This window comes from Oryctolagus cuniculus, chromosome 5, assembly GCF_051225735.1.
Source record: "Oryctolagus cuniculus isolate XC-2025 breed Fujian yellow rabbit chromosome 5, ASM5122573v1, whole genome shotgun sequence".
In the NCBI taxonomy this organism is placed as follows: Eukaryota; Metazoa; Chordata; class Mammalia; order Lagomorpha; family Leporidae; genus Oryctolagus; species Oryctolagus cuniculus.
This window is the reverse complement of record NC_142871.1, coordinates 93279885-93303670: the sequence shown is the minus strand read 5'-3', so window position 1 is coordinate 93303670 and position 23786 is coordinate 93279885. Positions and strand designations below refer to the sequence as shown.

The 23786-nt window shown below is 38.5% G+C and overlaps 1 pseudogene; it reads left to right on the top strand.

The window, feature by feature from the left end:
- Window positions 1-5864: 5864 nt before the first annotated feature.
- LOC100357393 (mortality factor 4-like protein 2) lies at window positions 5865-6741 on the top strand (annotated as a pseudogene).
- Window positions 6742-23786: the final 17045 nt, after the last annotated feature.

Genomic DNA, 23786 nt, shown 5'->3' with positions numbered 1-23786 from the left:
TTAAGATGATATTTTTATCACCCAGCTTAATGGGATTGGGGTCCCATGACAAGTTTTTAAACTGTACCCTTAGAAGTTAGTCCTTAGGAATGTATGCAGAACTATACAGCTTTATAGTTGCAAACTTCCTCCTCCTCCTCCTCTTATTCCCACTCTCATTTCTTACAGAGATCCATTGTCAATTAACTTTATACACATATGATTAACTCTATGTTAAGTAATGAATTCAACAAATAGTATGAAGAGAAAAAAATGAAAAATCAAAAAATTGCTTCTTCTACAGTAAAGACAAGGGCAGCTCATGTCATCTCTTCTCAGAGTGTCAATTTCACTTCTGCAGATTTCATTTTAGGTACTCTATTCATTCTCGCAGATAAGGGAGAACATATGGTATCTGTCCTTTTGGGACTGGCTTATTTCACTAAATATGAAGCTTTCCAGATTCATCCATTTTGTTACAAATGACCGGATTTTTTTTACTGCTGTGCAGTATTCCATAGTGTACCATAATTTCTTGATCCAGTCTTCAATTGATGGGCATTTAGGTTGATTTTATGTCTTAGCTATAGTGATTGAGCTGCAATAGACATGGGGGTGCAGATAACTCTTTTATTTACTGATTTCATTTCCTTTGAGTAAATTCCAAGGAGAGGGATGCTATTCTCAAACTATTCCAGAAAAATCAAAAGGGAGGGAAATATCCCAAACATGCTAGTAGGCCAGAACCATACAAAGACATAACAAAGAAAACCATAGACCAATATGCCTGGTGAACATACATGCAAAAATTCTCAACTAGATTCCAGAAAACTGAACCCAAAGTACATAAAAAAGGTAAAGCACCAGAACCAAGGTGAGATTTATCTCAGGAATGCAGTTATACAACATACACAAATTAATAAACATTATACATCATATTATAGAAGCAGAATGAACTCATTAGATACAGAAAAGTAATTCAAAAAAATTAAGCAAACGATAAAATTTTCAACAAATTAACAATGAAAGGAAGGTGCTTCAGCACAAGAAAGGCCATATCTGTCAAACCTGTAAGCCAACACCATATTGAAAGTGAAAAGTTGGAAATATTTCCTTTAAGATCTGTAGTATGTCAAAGATGTCCACTTTCACCATGGTTATTCAACACAATGCTTGGAAGTCTTAGCCAGAGCAATTAGACAAGAAAAAGAAATAAAGGGCATTTAAAGAGAAAAGGAAGTAGTCAAATTCTCACTGTTTGCAGGAGACATGACTTTATATACAGAAAAATCTGAAGACCATTAGAACTGATAAATAACTGTAGTAAGGTTGTATGACACAAAACAAACCTATAAAAATCATGAGCATTTTTAAACACCAATAATGAATTTGCAGAGAAATAAGAAACATGATTTCATTCACAATAGTGCCCCCCAACACACACACACACACACACACAAATACTTTGAAATAAATTTAACTGAAGTGAATAATTTTTGCAATGAAAATGATAAAACCATGATAAATTGAGGAGGACACACACAGAAAGTTCCATGTTCATTGATTAGAAAAAGTAATATTGTTAAAATGTCTATACTACTACATGTAATTTACAGTCTCAATATAATCTCCATTAAAAATACTAATGCTTTCTCCATAGAACTATAAAAAAGCTTAAAATTCACGTGGAACACAAAGATCTCAATGGGCAAAGCAGTCTTGAACAACACGGTGGAGGCATGAAAATACCTGCTCTCAAATGGATTATGTAAAGTAAAGCAGATTTTGCACAGCAAAGGAAGTATCAACAGAGTGAAAAAGACAGCCTGCAGAATTGGAGAAAATATTTGCAAACTATTCACCTAATAAAAGATTAATACCCAGAATATATAATAAACTGAAAAAAATTTAGTATCAAAGAAAAGATACGATGAAGAAAAGAGCAAGTGATCTGAATACTTATTTTTTTTATTTAATAAATGTGAATTTACAAAGTGCAACTTTTGTATTGTTGTGGCTCCCCCCGCCCCGCAACCTCCCTCCTTCCCACGGCCCTCCCCTCTCCCACTCCCTCTCCCATCCCGCCCTTCATAGAGTTTTCATTTTCAATTACTTTCATATACAGAAGATCAACTTAGTATACACTAAGCAAGGATTTCAACAGGCAGCCCTCACACAAACGCACAAGGTATAGGGTATTGTTTGACTAGTAGTGTTGTTTTTAAGTTTCATAGTAAAACACATTAAGGACAGAGATCCTACGTGGGGAGCCTGTACCCAGTGACTCCCGTTGTTGATTTAGCAATTGGCGCTCTTATTTATGGCGTCAGCAATCACCCGAGGCTCTTGCCATGAGCTGTCTAGGCTATGGAAACCCCTTGAGTTCACCAACTCTGAACTTGTTTAGTCAAGGCCATATCACAGTGGAGGTTCCTTCCTCCCTTCAGAGAAAGGCGCCTCCCTCCTTGATGGCCTGTTCCTTCCACTGGGGTCTTGTTCACCAAGATCTTTCATTTAGATTGTTTTTGCCACCGTGTCGTGGCTTTCCATGCCTGTGAGACTCTCATGGGCCTTTTAGCCAGATCCGAATGCCCCAAGGGTTGATTCTGAGGCCGGAGTGCTGTTTTGGGCATTTGCCATTCTATGAGTCTGCTGTGTGTCCTGCTTCCTCCGCAGGATCATTCTCTCCCTTTTAATTCTCTCTTTCATTATTAGCTTACACTGGTTTTGTTTGAAAAATCTCTTCGACACTTTACCCTATCTTTTTTGATCGGTTGTGTGCTTATACTTATCACTTTACCAAGTGCGCTGGCATTGGTACATGCCTCCTTGATAAGATTGAGTTGAAATCCCCTGGCACATTTCTAGTCCCACCATTGGAGGTAAGTCCGAGTGAGCCTGTGCTGAGCTGTATATCTCCTCCCTCTCTTATTCCCACTCCTATGTTCAACAGAGATCACTTTTCTGTTAATTTTTAAACGCCTAAGAATGATTGTGTATTGATTACAGAGTTCAACCAGTGGTATTAAGTAGAACAAACCGAGCAAAAACAACAACAACAAATACTAAAAGGAATAAAATAATAAGTTGTTCCTCAATAGTCTAGACAAGGGCTGATCATGTCATTGTCTCTGATAGTGTCCATTTCACTTCAATGGGTATCATTTTAGATGCTCATTTAGTTGCCATCGATCAGGGAGAACATATGATATTTGTCCCTTTTGGACTGGCTTATTTCACTCAGCATGATATTTTCCAGCTTCCTCCATTTTGTTGTAAATGCCCAGAATTCCTTTTTTTTTTTTTTTTTTTTTTTTTTTTTTTTACTGCTGTATAGTGTTTCATAGAGTACATATCCCATAGTTTCTTTATCCAGTATCCGTTGATGGACATTTAGGTTGCTTCCATGTCTTAGCTATTGTGAATTGAGCTGCAACAAATATTGAGGTGCAAATGGATCTTTTTTCTCCCCTTTACTGAATAGATACTTCTTAAAAGCACATTTGTAAAAGGCCAACAAATACATGAAAAAATGCTCAGCAGAACTAATCATCAGGGAACTGCAAATCAAAACCATAATGAGATATCACCTTATTCTGGTTAGTACAGCTCTAATAAAAATACAGAAAATACTAAATGCTAGTGAGCACACATAGAAAGAGGAACTCTGATACACTGTTGGTGAGAATGTAAATTAATGCAATATTTGTGGAAAATAGTATGAAGTTTTGTCAAAAAATTAAAATAGAACTATCATATAATCCAGGAATCTCACTGCTTTGTATATAGCCCAAGGCAATGGAATCAGTCTTTCAAAAGAGACATCTGTACTCTTATATTTATTGTAGCATTATTCTCAATAGCCAAGATACAGAATTAACTGGTATCCATAAACAGATGGGGATAAATGAAATGTGTCATATATATAATGTTTTTATATATATCATGTTTTATATATATAATTTATATGTATAATAGAATATTATTAAGTCATAATAGAAATTTATTAGTTTGCTGCAACATGGATGAAACTAGAGGACATTATATTAAATGAAATAAGCCAGATGTAGAAAAATACATACATGTTTTCATTCATATGTAACAGCTAAATAAGTTGATTTTATTAAAGTAGAAAGTAGAATAGGGGTTATAAGAGGCTAGGAAGGGTTGTGGAAAGATGAGACTAGAAAGAGGTACAAAAATATAGTTAGATAAGAATTACGTCCCATAGCACAGTAGCATGACTATGTTTAATGATTTATTGTATATTTCAAAATAGCTAGAAGTAAGGATTTTGTATGTTTCCAACACAAAGAAATGAGAAATTGTTGAAATTATAGATATGCTAATTCCCTGATTTGGTCATTACATATTATATATAGGTACCACAATGTCATATTGTAATTAGTGAATATGCACAATTATGTACTAATAATTACAATAATAATAATATAAATAGATGATAAAATAAATACTATTTCTCTTTTTAAAAGAAGTTTGTCAATAGAAACACTACGCAAAATAAGGTCTCCCTGCCTACCCCCTGAAGAACTGGTTGTTACTATTAAGAGAAGTAGCTTCCAGGAGCAAGTTATAGGACAGTTAACGTCTCATGTTTGGGAAAATGAATACCTCATTTCCCACTTGCAAAAGCCAGAAATCAGTTCCATTAATTTAGTCTGTATTTGGGTTATTTCTTGTTACACTTGATTTTTTTAAAAAAAAATATTTATTTATTTATTTGAAAGGCAGAGGCAGAGAGAGAGGTCTTCCATCCACTGGTTCACTCCCCAAATGGTTGCAATGGCTGGAGCTGGGCCTATCTGAAGCCAGGAGCCAGGAGCCTCTTCCAGGTCTCCCATATGGGTGCAGGGGCCCAAGGACTTGGGCCATCCTCTACGGCTTTCCCATCCCATAGCGGGGAGCTAGATTGGAAGTGGAGCAGCCAGGACTTGAAACGGTGCCCATGTGGGATGCTGGCACTGCAGGCAGCAGCTTTACCTGCTATACCACAGTGCCGGCCCCTGTACTTGATTTTTTAAAAAAGTAAGAGTTTATTATTCTTAGTGACAAGTTGTATTTTCCAAAGAGAGATGTCAAAATCTCCCATCCCACATGCTCTTTGGCAATCTGACCTTGCCACTCCCCTATCAAGAGGAGACTCTATATTCCTTCCCTTTGAATCTGCTCCAAACAAAACAAACTGCTCCAAATAACAGAAAATGGGAGAAGTGGTGGCAGATAACTTTTGAGGGTAGGTCATAAAATGTCATACTACTTCTATACAGTTCTCCTTAAAAGCTCACTGTAGGGATACTCTCTTTCAGTGAGAGCCTAAATGGAGAAACCACATAAAGGAGATTCAGCCAGTGGCTCCAACTGAGCCTAATCTTCATGTCATCTCAGCACAAGCACCAGACCCATGGGAGGAGCTTCCGGGCAATTCCAGTTGCCAACCCTTTGGTTCACGCCCAGTAATTTCAGATTTATTAATTTTGTAGAGTAGACATGACCCATTGCTGATAGTACGAATTTCTAAACTAAATAAAATGATTATTGTATATGTTCTAAGTTTGGAATAGTTTGTTTTGCAGTAACAGCAACTGGAATTTTGCTGTTAAACAAATACTGGAAATATCCAGGTATTGGCATTTTCCTGAAGAAGGTCACTGTGCTTGGCAATGACAACACAAAGGTCACCATGGGAAAGAATTAAGTTTATTCTACAGCATGGATCAGAGGTCTGATTCTTATTGCAGAACCATCCCTGATTATAGAACCTTGAATTGTGTCTCCCATTCCACCCTTGCAGAGCAGCTCAGAACTGTAAACTTCCATCTGAGAAATCACTAGGAGTTCTTCAGAGGAAAGATGGAAGATTGCTGGTTGGAATAAAAACAGGGTTGAATGAGTTCCAGAAAGCAGGGTTCTCAAACTTGTGGGCGACAATCTGAGGAAGAAGCCACCTTCAAAAGCCCAGCTGGAGTCAAGGTGCCGAGGAGTAGCTGAGAGGAGCCCCCTCGGGGAAGAAGACAGCTGACCGTCAGCTGAAGAATTCTGAAGCAGCTCCCAGGAAGAAGGAGGTGGTGGTGTTCCTCTGCTGGGAAGCTCCCTTCAAGAACCGACAAGCGCGAGACTCCTGGAAGCGGAGATGGTGGCAGTACCAGTGAAGCACTCCTCCTAGGAAGAAGAGGGCCTGTGCTGACCCCACTGTGGAAAGCAAGGAATGAATAGAATAAGCATAGAATGGAAGTTAAAGTGATGTTGCCTGAAGAATTAAAACCACGGCTTGCTGAGTACTGGGAGTTAGGAACCAGGCAGAAGCAGCTGTTTCAACTTCCTGCTGTTTGGGAAGAGTAGCCAAATGGCAAGAAAGCACGGAAAACATCAATAATAAGGAATAGGTGGTCAATGAAGTTGTGGCAGGAATAAAAGATTATTTCGAAGTGATGCTGGGTACTCAGCTGCTCTGTGAGTTTGAGAGGCTCCTTATGCAGAGATCCTCTTACCCCATTCGCTGGAGTCCCAGGTTTATGAAGCACCATGCCTACTGAGACTGTAACAATCAAGGCAATGTTGGCCTAAACGCCCCTTGATGAGAATAGGCTTGCACTACTGGCACTACTGTTGGGCCTTTTGCATGAGTTCGTAAAATATCTGGCAAAAATTTCTGCATCTCTCTTTGCCGCTGCTGATTATAAAGTGGCTTCTGCCGAGTACCATTGCAAAGCCCTGTGTGGGTCTGCTGACCACTCCCACTAAGCCTGGTATCTGTAAAATGCTTTTTGTTTGTAGGGTTTTTTTTTTTTGTCTTATATAATTGATGGTCTGCAAAAGTGTTAATGTATAATAGGGTTTATGTTCTGGTTTGCTTTCTGTTCTGTATTAAGCAAAAAATAAAAGGACTGCAGACTTCTTTTCTCATTTCGAAGTTGCAACCAGTGATTGTAGTAATTAGACAAAGAAGAAAAGTTTAGTAGAACATTTCATTGCCTAGTGGACAACATTGTTTGAATCCTGGTGGTTCCATCCCTTTAACACTACCCAATTTTCTGATATATTTTAATGCTGCATGATAAAAATGCCCTAATTGTTATTGCTAAATGTTCAACTTGATGTATGTACCTCAAAACCCATGCGTCTGTGCTCTTTTAAAAACTGGTGCTTGAAGTACAACAGCCCGTTCTCTACAAGTACATCCATGCTGTCCCTTAGGCATTCTATCATTGCTCAGATTGTTGAAGGTTGGCGATTTGTTTCATGGTTTTTTGTGTTTGAATCTAATGAACATTCTAACATGATAGAGGCACTACATTATCGTATAGCCACAGTTTTCTGGAAAGGTTGATATTTTAGAAATTGTAGTTCAGGTCTCAAATAAGATTTGTTTCTAAATTTCAAATATATATATTATTTAGAGTTAGATTTCCCCTCTACAAAGGGTATTTTTTAAAAAAAGATTTACTTATTTATTTGAAAGGCAGAGTTACAGAAGCAGAGGCAGAGACAAAGAGAGAGAGAGAGTTCTTCCATCCACTGGTTCACTCCCCAAATGGCTGATCTGAAGCCAGGATCTTGGAGCTTTCTCCAGGTCTTCCAGGTGGGTGCGGGGGCACAAGGACTTGGGCCATCTTCCACTGCTTTCCCAGGCTGTAGCTGAGAGCTGCATCGGAAATTGAGCAGACGGGACTTGAACCGGTACCCATATGGGATGCCAGCACTGCAGGCAGTGGCTTTACCTGCTATGCTGCAGCACCAGCCCCTACAAAAGGTATTTTTTAAACACTATAAAAGATATATCTCTAACAGTAATTTTTAAATTCATCTGAGTAACAATACTTCTGAGAATTCAATGGAAGGTTGACCCTTCTCAGGAAAATGGTCTTGTACAGATTTTTTAAAAAACTTATGTCAACAAAAACATGGCTCTCCTAAAGTCATCTATGGTTTGTTAGGGAGACAGCTCAGGTCTAGGTGTCAGATTGTGTTTTACCTAGGATTGACCAGTAGATCAGTGTTACTCTCCATGAACAAATTAAGTACTATACTAAAAGGGCTAATATTTCACTCAACTACCAATATATTTTGTCTGTATTTATATTAAAAGCTCAATATTCTTATCTATATTAAAAGACATGCTAGTGTGCCTAACTCAAATTATATGTTGATTGATTATTTTTTCAGAATCAATCAGTTTCATCAAAATCAGGACCTAGGGGCCACTGTGGTGGCATAGTGAGTAAAGCCAACACCTGCAGTGCCGGCATCCCATATGGGCACCAGTTCGAGTCCAGGCTGCTCCACTTCCAATCTAGCTCCCTGCTATGGCCTGGAAAAGCAGTAGAAGATGGCCTAAGTCCTTGGGCTCCTGCATCCATGTGGGAGACCCAGAAGAAGCTCCAGTCTCCTGGCTTCGGAGCTGTGCAGCTCCAGCTGTTGTGGCCAACTGGGGAGTGAACCAGCGGATGGATGACCCCTCTCTCTCTCCCTACCCCTCTCCCTCTCCTTCTCTCTCTGTGTAACTCTGAGTTTCAAATAAAAATAAATAAATCTTTAAAAAAAATCAAGATTTATAGAAATTTGAAATATATGGTGTGAATCATGGCAACTAGTTTACATGGTCTTAGATTATGTATTAGAATTAGTTGCAATCAAAAGAATTTTTATGATATTTATAGGATGGCCTATCAATCTCATTAGTTGCTAGGAATTAGAAATACTAGTCCTACAATGTAATTTCCATGAGCTGTGGAAAAGCAGAATCTGTTTTATTACTTAGCATGGGCTTTTCTTAACTTGAAAAATCTTGTGGTGAGTAGTATTCATGTTCTATCCATTTTCAGACCACAGAATTGCCTCCCTTTTTTATAAAAATAAAAATCCAGTTGTTCATTCTGGTACACAGAAAAACAACTGAATTTTGTACACTAATTTTGTATTCTTCTGACTTGCTGAACTACTGTTCTTTTAGCTAATAATTCTAATAGGTTTTATGTGATTCCACAAAATGTTCCATTAGGAAATGTAGCTATTAATAAAAGCAGTTTTATTTTTCTTGTCTAATCTACATGCCTTTTATCTTTTTCTTATTCTAATCTCCAGCAAAATGTTGAGTAAAAATGGTTAGGACAGACATATTTGTCTTTTTTGCTGACGTTAGGGGAAAGACATTCAGTCTTTAAATCCAATGTTAAGTGTGGACTTTTCTTTTTATGGAAGGAGCTTTCTTTAAAAAAAAAAGATGTATTTACTTGTTTATTCAAAAGTCAGAATTACTGAGAAGGAGAGGCAGAGATAGAGAGAGATAGAGAGAAAGGGAGAGAGAGAGAGAGAATCTTCCACCTGATGGTTCACTCCCCAAATGGCCACAACGGTCAGGATTGAGTCTGGCCAAAGCCAGGAGCTTCATCCAGGTCTCCCACGTGACTGCAGAGTCCCAAGGACCTGGGCCATTTTCTGTTGCCTTCCTAGGTGCCTTAGCAGAGAGCTGGAACAGGAGCAGAGCAGCTGGGACCTAAACCGGAGCCCACATGGGATGCCACAATAGGCAGCTTCACCCACTATGCACTGTGCTGGTCCCTAATGGTGGACTTTCATAGATGAATGATTGAGAACATTCCTTTTCTCCAGTTTTCTCAGAGGTGTTTTTTTTTTTTTTTTTTTAATCAGGAATGACTAGGGATTTTGTTCAATGCTTTTTCTGCATCTGCTGAGATGATTATAATGTTTACCTTTTCCACCCGCTAATATGGACTATGGTGAATTACATTTGTGGATTTTTTTATTGTTAAACCAGCCTTGCATTCCTGTGAAAAACCGAAATTGGAATCTAGATTTTGATTCAAATTGCAAAAGCTTTCTAAAGTAGTATTTTTTCATTTATCTTTATGAAGAAAGCTTCCTTTCTGAAAAATCATGGATTTTTTTTTTTTTTTTTTTTTTGCAGCAGAGTAAAACTGGATTCATAGAATAAGCAGGAAGTACATTTTCCTTTTTAATTCTGGCATAGTTTTTGTAAGTTTGCTGTCTTCCCTGAAGGTTTGGGTAGATTTTACCTACAAAGCCTTTCTCATTTTAGTGTTTTATCTAAGGAAATTAAAAAGTCAATTTGTTTAAATAGATACATAAATGTTCAAAGGATCCATTTCTTCTTCAGGGAGATTTTTCCTTAATGTAGGTAAGAAATCTGTTATACAGTTTCATGCCCTGTGAAATCTAGCATCATTGGCCTCCTTGGGCCCCAAGGATCTCTCTCTTTCTCTTTTATTTTTTTAAGAATTTAACTTATTTATTTGAAAGACAGAGTTACAGAGACAGGTAGAGACAGAGAAAGAGGTCTTCCATCCTCTGGTTCACTCCCCAGATGGCCACAACGGCCAGAGATGAACTGATCCAAAGCCAGGAGCCAAGAGCTTCTTCCGGGTCTCCCATGTGGGTGCAGGGGCCCAAGGACTTGGGCCATCTTCTACTGCTTTCCCAGGTCGTAGCAGAGAGCTGGATTGGAAGAGGAGCAGCCGGGGCTTGAACCGGTGCCCATATGGGATGCCGGTGCTTCAGGCCAGGGCTTTAACACATTGCGCCTCTGCACCACAGTGCCGGCCCACCAAGATATCTCTTAAACTCAGATATATTGCCAGGTTCCATCTGGATTTTTTTACAGATGCCTCAGTCTAGAAACTGTTTCTAGGCAATATGCTAGGACCATCTTGGTGCTCATCTAATTATGATAACTGCCATTCATCACCTTACTCCAATTTCTTGAAAAAATTATGCCTTCTACATTTTGTTCAATTTTTTTTTACTGGTTTCAGTCAGGAGAGTAAATTCAGTTCCTATTATTTCATCTTGGCTTGATGAAGTCCATTCTTTAATTTTAAAGCATTTTTTTCTTATCCAAATCTTACCAGCTTATCTCTCTCACATTATACTTCTTTTTAAAGTAATACTTTAAAACTTTGACACTTAAAAAACATGCAGCTCTCCCCAGGAGAGGGTGGGCAGGAAGCTTTTCACTGTTGTATTCAGCTCAATGTTTGACTCATATAATTTTCACCCATCAGCTTCATAAAAGGTCTTCAGTGTAAGCTATTGGGATCAACTTGACAGTAAGACTTTGTATGATGAATGCATTCCCTAATTGTAAAAGAAAAAAAAAAGAAAAACTAAGCAAAAAATTTAACTGCTGTGCCTAATTCTTCACTACTGCACTATTCTTTGCAGAAAGCTTGGAAATCAGCCATATTCTTTTGTGCTTTTTTTTTGACGAGGGTGAGTTGGCATGTCATAAAGATGTGTTTTTTAACCATTTGAAGAGGAAAAATATAAATTATTCTACAACTACTTGTGTAAAGCACATATTTGTCTATCAAAGTACCATAAAATCAAGCACTAAAATGTGAACATTAGACAAATGTAGGTTTGACTTATTTGGGGGCTGTTAGTGGTGATAGGCTGTCTAATATCTAGGAGTTGTTCATCCCTTTTGTTCGCAGGTGTGTACCTTTCTGGGGTTTCCTATATACTGACAAAGCTCATTGTCATCTGCAGTTCTTTTTTTGTTTAAAATTTATTTATTTATTTATTTGAGAGGCAGAGTTATTGGGGGCGGGGAGAGAAAGGCTTCCATCCACTGGTTCACTCCCCAAAAGGCTGCAAAGGCTGGAGTTGAGCCAATGCAAAGCCAGAAACAAGGAGCCAGGAGTTTCTTCTAGGTCCCCAACGTGGATGCAGGGGCCTAGGCACTTAGGCCATCATTTCCTGCTTCCCAGGCCATAGCAGAAAGCTGGATTGAAAGTAGAGTAGCTGGAATCGAACTGGCACCCACAGGGGATGCCGGCACTGCAGGCGGCAGCTTTACTCAGTACGCCACGGCTTTGGCCCCTCTCTGCAGTTCTGTCAGCCTAGCAAGCACCTTATTTACCGGCAGATGAGATTGTCATCTTAAGGAGGTTATACAGACTTCGGTGGCTGTGCTCTTAGCAATTTCGTAGCACATATGACATTGCAAAGTAGTTCCTAACCTGGGAGATACACAGGAGCTTTGGTCAATCTGTGAATATTTTGAAATTGTATGCAAATGTTTATGTGTTCTTTTTTACTATTTGTCAAATCCATAGCTGTTAGTTGATACTCAAAGATGATTTTTTAAGAGATTTATTTATTTATTTGAAAGTCGAAGTTACACAGAGAAAGAAGGAAAGGCAGAGAGAGAGAGAGAGGTCTTCCATCTGCTGGTTCACTCCCCAGTTGGCTGCAATGGCCTGAGCTGTGCCTATTTGAAGCCAGGAGCCAGGAGCTTCCTCCGGGTCTCCTACACAGGTGCATGGGCTCAAGGATTTGGGCCATCTTCTACTTCTTTCCCAGGCCACGGCAGAGAGCTGTATTGGAAGTGGAGCAGCCAGGACTTGAACTGGTGCCCATATGGGATGACAGCACTGGAGACCACAGTGCTGGCCCCAAAGATGATTTTTAAATCCCCAAAATGATAGGAGTCCTTCCTGTAGTCCCTTTACAGAGTAGAGAAATAGAACAATCAGAACCTTTGTCAAAGAACTTTATTATAACACTGCCAAAAAGTCATCCTCTGAGGATGAATTAGAAATCTAGATCTCTTGGGCTTCAGATTGGATACTTGTAGCTCAATGATCTCCTGCCATATTCACATTACAGCTAATGATTTAACATCAGGACACTCATTTCCTTTGGTGGCTTAAAAATTCAAATATCTTGTATTTGGTTTTATTGCTCCCCTCATGTTAAGAAATAAAGATAAAATATATTCAATTTGAGCTTTTGTTGAAGCCTATAACATATTTCTAAGAAACTGACATTTTAGAAAGGACAGAATTACTCATTTATATGTTCAACTTTTCATGTAACAGCAACTAGATTTTTGTTTACCAGGTATCTATGCTAACTTTTTAAACCTTTTTGATAAGTTCAATTGAGATATATCAAGACTTGAGTGTTTTTTGTTTTTTTTTTTTTTTAGTAAATCACACTACTCTCTCACAGTAAACTGTTTCTTTGCTATTTTTTCTCTTTCCACCCCAGCAGCATCAGATCCCAGTATATGGGCTATTAATTTTAATCATTCAATAATAGCTAATTCTATTATGACTCATGTAGGGGCAGAATTATTATTTCTATGTCATTTCTAACAAATCAGAGCCTCTAAAAGAGATTTTGTTTATGAGAAAGTCTACTTCATTATTTTTGAATTGCTCCTTTTAAGCACTATTTTGTTTTCAGCTCTATTGTGGCACAAATGACAAATAAAAATTTGTAAATAGAACGTGTACATTGTGAAGTGATCAATATTTAGGTGTGTTAATATATCTATGACCTCACATAGTTACATTTTTAAATTGTTTGCAGTACAAATGCTTAAGATCTTAGCAAATTTCAAATAACTAGTCATATATTGCTGCACATTAGGTCTCCAGAACTTAGTCATCTTGTAACTGGGAACTTGTACAGTTTGACCATATCCCTGTTTCCTCCAACCCTGATCCTGGTATGCTTTTACTCTCTATTCTGTCAGTTCAACATGTTTAGAATCTGTGTCTTCTTTGTCTGATTTATTTCCCTTAGTATAATGACCTCTAGATTCATCCACTTTGTTGTAAACGGCAGCATTTCTGTAATCTTTAAGGCCAAATTCTATATACATTTATATATAATATAATTATTATATTATTCCCGCATTATATAGCTGGAGAAACAGTCTCATCAGTCTACTCAAGGGATGGACTGAGACTCAGGAAGTGCAGCAAAAAGTGAGACTGGTGCCTGGTAGAACAGTCTTGCAAGACTGTTTGCCTGGTAGGCCACACCTGGGGGGGGAGGGGGCGCGGTTTACAGCAAGCTATTCATTTTGTAGCATGCAGATCACTTTGCCAGTTCATCATTGGCTGAGTATTATGGGGTTACAATTTTCCCAGCATTTGCTTTGGCTGTTTTGGCCACTAAAATCCTGTTTGCCTAAGAACTTTCAGGTGCATATAACCTAGCTGTTATCCTAGCTAGCTACTTGTTATGCTTGTTGGTTGTCTACTCACAACTAAGCATTTTATTTTGAAATTGAACCAAACTTTTACTTTTTACATTTATATAATATTTTCTTTACTCATTCATTGAAGGACACATAGTTTATTGCCATATCTTGGCTATTATGAATAACACTGTAATATCTCTTCGAGATAGTGTCTTTGTTTCCTTTAGATACATCCAGAGTGGAATTGCTGGATTATATGGTAGTTCTATTTCAATATTTTTGAGCAACTTTCATAATATTTTCCATAATTGTCATACCAGTTTGCATTGCCATCAACAATAGAAAGGGAAAAGTTTTCTTTTTCTCTATATCCTCACCAACTCATGTTATCTTTCTTTCTGATAATAGCCACTCTAATTGAAATGAAGTGATTCCTGTGATTTTGGTTTGCATTTTCCTGATGGTTAGTGATGTTGAGCACCTTTTCATATATCCATTGGCCATTTTATATCTTTTTGGAAAATGTCTAATAGTTTTGGAAAATGTCTATTTGGGTCCTTTATCAATTAATTTGGTTATTTGTTATTAAGTTGTATGAATTACTTATTACTTTTGGATATTAACCTCATGTTGGGTATGTAATTTGCATTTTTATCCCATTCTGTAGGTTGCCTTTTCTTTTTAAACTTTTCCTTTACTGTGCAGCTACTTTCAAGTTTGATATAATCCCACTTCTTTACTTTTGCTTTTGTTGCCTGTGCTTTTTGTGTCATATCCAAAAAAAAAGTCATTGGCAAGAAAAATGTCATAGAGATTTCATCTTGCTTTCTTCTAGAAATTTTATGTTTTCAGGTTTTAGCCATTTGTAGTTGATTTTTTTCCTTTGGTGTGGTATAAGAAAAGAATGCAATTTCACATTTTTATAGTAGATACTTTTCCCAATATTATTTATTGAAGAGTCTGTTTCCATTATACATTCTTGGTGCCTTTCTTGAAGATTACTTGCTAATGTATGCTTGAATTATTTCTGGTAAGCACTATCTTAGATCTAAAGTTTCCTTTGGTTTCATGTTTAATACTTGAGAATGTTTCTTTGGTGAAAAAGGTAGTGACAATGAAGCAATTTTTTAAAAAGCTCATCATTATTTCATATTCTTTATTTTTTTCTGCCATGTGTCAAATTCATATATTGGCAGTTTCCTATGTTGATTTCTTAAATCTAAGAATTAGCCAATGTATATTTAAAAATAAAGTATTTGGGGCCAGCACTGTGGTGCAGTGTTGAAACTGCCTCCTGCAGTGCCAGCATCCCATATCAGAATGCCAGTTTGAGTTCTGGCTGCCCTGCTGCAGATCCAGCTTCCTGATAATGCACCTGGGAAAACAACAGAAGGTGGTCCAAGTGCTTGGGGCCCTTCCCCCATGTGGCAAACCTAGTTGGAGTGCCTGGCTCCTGGCTTCAGCCTGGCAGGGACTCTTGTAGACATTAGGGGAATAAACCAACTGATGGAAGATATCCCTCTCTCTCTCTCTCTCTTTCTCTCTTCCCCGTCTGTCACTCTGCCTTTCAAATAAATAAAATAAATCTTAAAAAAATTGCTCACAACAGTGTCAAGCAATATACCCAAGTAAAAATATTTTATTTAAAGGTGTTATTTCCTTTATTACTGAAGCATTTTACATATAGAAGAGTATTCAATTACTTTATAAAAGTTAAACATCCTTATATGCTTAAACTTTGCTTTACACAAGGTTATATTGATATTAACACATCATGACACAAATACACATAAAACAAACATATGATAAATGCAAAAAGCCATGTATCCTTTGCATAAAATACAAGTTATGTTAATGAATTCAATTATATGAGATATTCTGAAATAAAAACTCTTAATATTGGTGCAACTCTGAACTTGAGATCACCTAAATATTCTGATCAGTTCAATTGCTCCTGGAAGAATAACAAGGGAATGTAAAGGCCAGTACATTGCTAGCTAAATTTACTACTTGACTCATTAATAATCTTGTTTTAGGAATGTATTTATCTACTTTCTATTTATTTGAAAGGGAGAATGGGAGAAAGAGAGAGACGGTGAGGGAAAGAGAGAGAGAGATCTTCCATCTGCTGAGTCATTCCCCAAACACCCACAACAGCCAAGACTGGGCCCGGTTGCATCCATGAGCCAGGAACTTCATCTGGATCTCCCATGTAGGTGTCAGAGACCCAAGTACTTGAGCCATCATTTGCTGCCTTCTGTGATGCGCATTATCAGGAAACTGGATTGGAGGCGGGGTGGACTTGTTCCCAGGAACACTGGTGTGGGATGTGGGTTTTCCAAGCAGTGGCTTAACCCATTGCACAGTACCCACCTATACATGTATTTATTTTTATTCGAAAGGCAGAGGGAAGGAGTGGGGGAGAGAGGGAGAGAGAGGGAGAGAGATTTTCCATTCATTTGTTTATTCTCTAAACATCCAGGACTGGACTAAAACCAAAAGCCCAGAATTCAACTTAGGTTTCCCACAGAAATGGTAAGGACCCAAGTACCTAAGCCATCATTTGCTGCTTCCAAGGTGTGCATTAGCAGGCAGCTGGAACTTAAATGGGGACACTGCAATATGAAATGAAGGCGTTCCAGATGGCATATATTTTTTAAGATTTATTTATTTATTTGAAAGTCAGAGTTACACAGAGGTAGGAGAAGCAGAGAGAGAGAGAGAGAGAGAGAGAGAGAGGGAGGTCTCCCTTTCGATGGTTCACTCCCCAGTTGGCTGCTAAGGACAGAGCTGCGCCGATCCGAAGCCAGGAGCCACGAGCTTCTTCCGGGTCTCCCACACAGGTGCAGGGGCCCAAGGACTTGGGCCATCTTCTACTGCTTTCCCAGGCCATAGCAGAGAGCTGGATGGGAAGTGGAGCAGCTGGGACTCGAACCAGCACCCATATGGGATGCTGGCACTGCAGGCCAGGGAGTTAACCCACTGTGCCACAGCGCTAGCCCTTCAGATGGCATCTTAACCACTGTGTCAAATGTCCATCCTTATTTCTAATAATCTCAGAATCAGTAGCTTCAAAATATACAGTTTTCAATTTTACAGACCTCGGTTATTCAACAGTTTTGAAGTTGGAGATTTCTTCTTGTTTCAATGAAAATTAATTCCCAATCTCTATGAGAGTTTAATAAAGATTCCATACATTGGCAGTGAAATTCATTTAATAATCATAAATTCCTTTCCATAGTTTTTCTGGTGAAAACCTCTCACAAAATCTTTTAAAATATTTTCTTTTCATTATTTATTTATTTATTTGAAAGGCAGAGGCAGAGAGAGAGGTCTTCCATCCACTGGTTCACTCCCCAGATGGTTGCAACGGCTGGAGCTGGGCCTATCTGAAGCCAGGAGCCAGGAGCCTCTTCCAGGTCTCCAATATGAGTGCAGGGGCCCAAGCACCTGGGCCATCCTCCACTGCTCTCCTGGGCCACAGCAGAGAGCTGGACTGGAAGAGGAACAACCAGGATTAGAACCTGGTGCCTATATGGGATGCCAGCACCGCAGGTGGAGGATTAACCAAGTGAGCCATGGTGCCGGCCCTTCTTTTCTATTTTTTAAATGACAGTTGGCCCACCCAGCAGTGATTCCTTCCTTCCTTCCTTCCTTCCTTGATTCATATGAAAGACGAGTTACTGAAAGAGAGAGAGCGAGAGTGAGAGCTCTTCATTCTGCTGGTTACTTCCCAAATGGTTGCAATGACTGGGGCTGGGTCAGGCTGAAGCCAGAAGCCAGGAGTTTCTTCCGAGTCTCCCAGGTGGGTGCAGGGGCCCAGGGACTTGGGCCATCTTCTGTTGCTTTCCCAGGCACATTAGCAGGGAGCTGGATCAGAAGTGGAGCAGCCAGGACTCAAACCTGCGCCTGTATGGGATGCTGTCATTGCAGGCTGTGGCTTAACCCACTCTACCACAATGCCGGCCCCTAAAATGTTCTCTAAAGAAGATAATTTTAAAACTATGGTAGCAAAAACTCAAAAAACCCTCAATCAACAATGTGTGTGGACAAATCATATCTTAGAAGTTTGTGATTCTAAAGAGACTCAAATTGTCAAGCAATTCAATTGGATCTGTGTGCATTTATAGTGTTTTTTTAGACACACATGTTTGAAAAACAGATGCTGTAGTCACAACTAGCGATCTGTTAGAAGCATAGAAAAAATATACAAATACTTCAATTGTAAGTTGCTATCAATTTTGACACACATTATCTACTATATAGAAGTTTTCAAGGGGAATAAAAACTATATTAAATGAAGATAATTATTTTTACTACCAATAATATTATTCTTTTATCCATATAATTACATATTTTTTCAGCAGAAAATCAGAATTTGATAGTAAATATTATGAGTGTTTGATGGCTAAGAATTTTTCAGAATTATGTTGTTATTAGCAATTATGAATAATACCATAGTAACCTACCGCATTTCATAATCCATGCTCAAACCTTGACCTCTTTAGCATCCTTGTCTTGACAAGAGAATTTCTAGGTATACTGAGGAATGCCAGTATGTTTCTTGCATATCTTATTTTGCTAAAATCACAGGCTGTTTTATAAAGTAAAAATTACTTTTCTTAAAAGCCAGCTAGAAGCTTTTGACAGATAGATGTTCAGTGCTTTAGTGAAAGACATTCACTTCACATAAACAAGAACCCAATTTAACCTAAAATTTGAACAGCAAATCATTGAGTTGGACAGATTTCCTTCCACACACAGGTTTGCACATGCAAGACAGTGACAACTTACTTTTATTTTCCCTGATGGCTTGTGAGTTTTTAAGAAAATACCACTGTTAAATATATTCCAACTCTAGACACATTAAATGTGAAGAGAAAAGGCCTAGAATTGAGAAAATATGGTATGTCTCAACTTATTTTTTCTCCTTCTATTTTGTATATCAATCTGAATTCTCAGATCTTTTATTTTTCTGTAATGCTTTTACATGTTACACTTATGTCAGCACATTGAAAGGATTAAAGGCCTGACTCAATAGGAAATAATTATAATAGACTCAATGGCTATTAATATTGTAATATTAATATTGTAATATCTCACAATATGTATAAAAGCGGAGACAGTTATCAGATTATTAAGTTTACTTGGTTGTTCTTTCAATACTGTGTTGTTGATACATTCACTATGTACTCCGTAATACACATCAGGTAAAATTCTTGTGTATTCCAATGTTTCATGAGTTATTTAGTGTCAACTTAATGTTACTTTTGCCAGGTTGCTTACTTCTGATCTACTCTTTCACACTTGACTACTCAGCCCAGCAGGCATCACCTTAACTATGTCACTTCAGTTTCAGGAAGTATCAGTAGGGTGGTAAAAGAGATGTTTCAATTTTATCAACCCAGGGAAAAGGAGAAGCTCATGTAATCCAAGGAAGTACTGAACAATCAAATGCTAAGCAGATCAGAGAGACAGATAACTACAACTCAGGAACCTCTAGAAATGTGGAGAGAGGTCCTTGGCCAATGTTAATTATGTGGACAAAAAGAGGGCATTTTTTAGAAAAAAAAAAAAAAGCGTTAGGCAGACACTTCCAGACATCCGCCACACAGCTAAAAATACAATTTATTCATTGCTTACCATCTGTGAAGACTTTGTGGCATCCCAGGTGGAAAAATGTAGGGTACATGTACTATGATTATGTTGAATTATTGAAAGAATCAAAATAGTAGATCATTGACATTCCAAAATTTTGCTTTCCAGTACTAACTTTCAAAGGTTTAAAAAGTCACTGGGCTTGTAAAAATTACCTTGACATTAAAATATTACTTATTGTGATTATTTGCTGCATCTTCTACTGCTTCAAAGCAACAGAATAAGTGCGTACAAATATCTAGTGCTTTTTATTTTGTTCATAGTTTATACATATTTTGAGACTAGAATGCCTATATAGTCTAAAGGTGGACAAAGGTATTAGATTGAATGTTTTCTGATTTTCCTAATTTTTAAAACTAATATGCTGGGGCCGGCGCCTTGGCTCACTTGATTAATCCTCCACTATGGCGCCAGCATCCCATATGGGCACCGGGTTCTAGTCCCCGTAGCTGCTCTTCCAATCCAGCTCTCTGCTGTGGCCCGGGAGGGCAGTGGAGGATGGCCCAGGTGCTTGGGCTCCTGTACCCCCATGGGAGACCAGGAAGAAGAACGTGGCTCCTGGCTTCGGATCAGCATAGCTCCTGCCGATGCGGCCATTTTGGGAGGGAACCAACGGAAGGAAGACTTTTCTCTCTGTCTCTCTCACTGTCTAACTCTATCTGTCAAATAAATAAATTTAAAAAAAACTAATATGCTAAAATCTAGAAGGACTAAGGTGTGTTGCCTCAGGTTCAGCAGGAAGAAAAATCAAACGATTAATGACAACAAAAAGGAACATATTTTCAAGAAGAATGAATAGGGGATATGTGAGCAGAACAGAGAAGAAAAATTATCTCAGAATATCATATTAAAGACAGAAGTAATCATCTCATCAAAACAAGGAAAACATAACAATCCAAATCTACAGAGTTCGTTATACCTCAATCATGATGTTCACTGTTATCCCTGTTTGGTCACATAGCTGCCAGTGGCAGAGCTAGAGGCTAACTCCAAGTCCTTTCAGCAACAAATCATGCTCTTTTTTCCCACTCCATACTGCCTTCTATTCAAATTCTTTACATACTTCATACATGCTTAGAATTAGTCTTACCTCCAGCACTTGCTGGCTCAACGACTGCGGGTAAATTACCTTAGTCTCTGCTGTTCACATGAGTCATCGAAGCAAAGAGAATCATGACACCTTTCCTGTCATCACCATGTGATTGAGAGATCAAATAAGGCAGTGCTTTGTAATAGTAACAATTGTACAGACAAGGGATTTTGTAACTAAAATTCATAAAGAGGGGTAGGCATTTTGCACAATGGTCATGACACTGCTTGGGAATCCCATATCCCTTATTGGAGGGCCCAGGGTTCGAGTCACAGTCTCTTCTGATTCCAGCTTCCTGTTAATGTGTGCCCTGGGAGACAGAAGGTGATGGCTTCAGCTGACCCAATTGCTGGGAAATGAACAAACAAATGAAAACCGAAAGCGCTCGCTCGCTCTCTCTTTCTCTCTCTCCCCTTCTGTCATTGTGTGTGTGTGTGTGTGTATGTATGTATGTGTGCCTTTCAAATGGGTTTAAAAAATATACAATTAATTTTTAGAAAGTTTATAAGATTTCCCAGGTTCTAGTTATTACCTTGGAGGACTAACGGAAGCAATAGTTAGAAATAGTTTCTCTCCTGATTAGGCATACACTGGGCCATTGTGAAATTAGTGTTGTACCCACTTTATGTCTCCTCACCTTGAAGAGTATGCTGTGAAGTGGAGAAGTTCAGAGCAGATTAATAATATGATTAAAGTGTTGAATAAATAAGACCCATGAGAAAAGATAGAAGGCGTTAGAATTAATTAGTCTGGATACAATAATTGCTTCCTAATACATGAAACAGTCTTCAAAATGTAGACCAACTTTTATGCATCTCTCAGAAATGACTTGAAACTGTGCTAATATAGTACAGACATAAAAAATTTACTAATAGGGATGTTTGCTAAATATTAAACAGGCTATTAACAGAAAACATGGAGTCTCCTTTGCCGATGATTTTTCCAAAGAAAACTTGGCACAAATCAGTTTAGTATGGTCAGGAAGCAGATACATTTGTAATCAGGGAACTAGGAAGGCTAAATTATTGAGATCTTTCAGCCTTCAAGAACTCTATAGTTCTCTGCCTAATTCCCCTGATTAATCATAAAAGAAGTAGGTAGCAAATTTTTCTAATTATCCTCGTTTAAATATGCAGACTACGTGATTCTGTTACCATTTAGTAATATGTTTAGTTTTTCTTTCTTCCTTCCTTTCCTTCCTTCTTTCTTTCTTCCTTTCTTTCTTTTTCTTTCTTTGAGAAGAAGATGGGATCAGTGTAGACTGTGGTTTATGGCACAATCTCATCATTCATCTGAGCAAGGCAAAATAGCAATTAAAAAATTTTCCTGAAAAACATGCCACCAACATTAGGTGAGTGTTCTGTAATGTGCTTAGTGTTTGTACCTAAATCGAAATGTATCTTGGGATATATCTTGTATCATATTTTGTACAGATATTTTTAAATTTACATAATATAACTCTTTTACCTCACCCTCCCCTTTTCACAACTCATTATTTTTTAAAGATCCATGTTGTTTCAAACTGCTGTGTGGTATTCAATGTTATGTATCCATAGCTTTCATATTATATGAAAGTGGTCCATGAGGGTACTTCAAATTTCCTGATTCCAGAAACAGTGCTTGGAAGAAATATATCATCTTTTTTTTTTTTTTTTTAATTTTTTTGACAGGCAGAGTGGACAGCGAGAGAGAGAGAGACAGAGAGAAAGGTCTTCCTTTGCCGTTGGTTCACCCTCCAATGGCCGCCGCGGCCGGCGCGCTGCGGCCGGCGCACCGCGCTGATCCGATGGCAGGAGCCAGGAGCCAGGTGCTTTTCCTGGTCTCCCATGGGGTGCAGGGCCCAAGCACCTGGGTCATCCTCCACTGCACTCCCAGGCCACAGCAGAGGGCTGGCCTGGAAGAGGGGCAACCGGGACAGAATCCGGCGCCCCAACCGGGACTAGAACCCGGTGTGCCGGCGCCGCTAGGCGGAGGATTAGCCTAGTGAGCCGCGGCGCCGGCCGAAATATATCATCTTACATGATTCTTTTCTGAAAGATTTCTCTCTCTCCCCTTCCCCTTTAGAAGTAGGATCAGATGATAATATGGTACCTACATTTACTTTGTCAAACTGCTCATCAAAATGGCAGCAGCCAAGTATAAAGGAGTTCTAATTTCCCCATCAACACTTAGTAATAACCAACTGGACATTCCCCTCCGCCCCATGTTAGCAAATTTTGTTTTTCTTTCTTTTTTTTTTAAAGATTTTATTTATTTATTTATTTGAGAGGTAGAGTTGCAGAGAGAGGGAGAGACAGAGAGAAAGGTCTTCTATTCGCTGGTTCACTTCCCAAATGGCCACAGCCGTTGGAGCTGGGCTGATGCGAAGCCAGGAGACAGGAGCGTCTTTCAGGTCTCCCACACATGCGCAAAGGCCCTAGCACTTGGGCCATTTTCTACTGCTTTCCCAGACTGTAAGCAGAGAGCTGGATCCGAAGAGGAGCAGCCAGGACTCTAACCAGCACCCACATGAGATGCTGGCGCCACAGGTGGAGACTCAGCCTACAGTGCTGGCCCCCTGTGTTGTTTTTATTATTGTTTATTTTCTTCTCTACTTATTGAGATAATATGCTAGCTATTTATTTATATGTTTTTCCATTTTCCTATCTTTCTAGGGTTTTCAGTCTTACTGATTCTAGGACTTCCTCTTATAATACAGTTATTATGCCCTTTCTTTTTCTTATTTCCTTATGTTATTATACTCATTTATTTATCTATTATAGCTGACATTTAGATTGAGATTGCAATGAATTTATAGAGCAATTCAGAGATAGTCAATGTCTTTATACTGTGAATTTACTCCATCTAAATGCAGCTCTCCATTTATTCAGTTATTCTTTAATGTCATTTAGTAGGTTTTAAATTTTCCCCCTAGAGGATTTAGGCATTAATGTTATCTTATCTAATATGTGGTTATCCCTCTGCAAATTGACATTAAATGATTTAATGTACCTGTTCAGTATTAGCCCTGTTTATATCCTTAATGTCTGTAGCACTTCTCAAGACAAGCAGGTCTGTTTAACT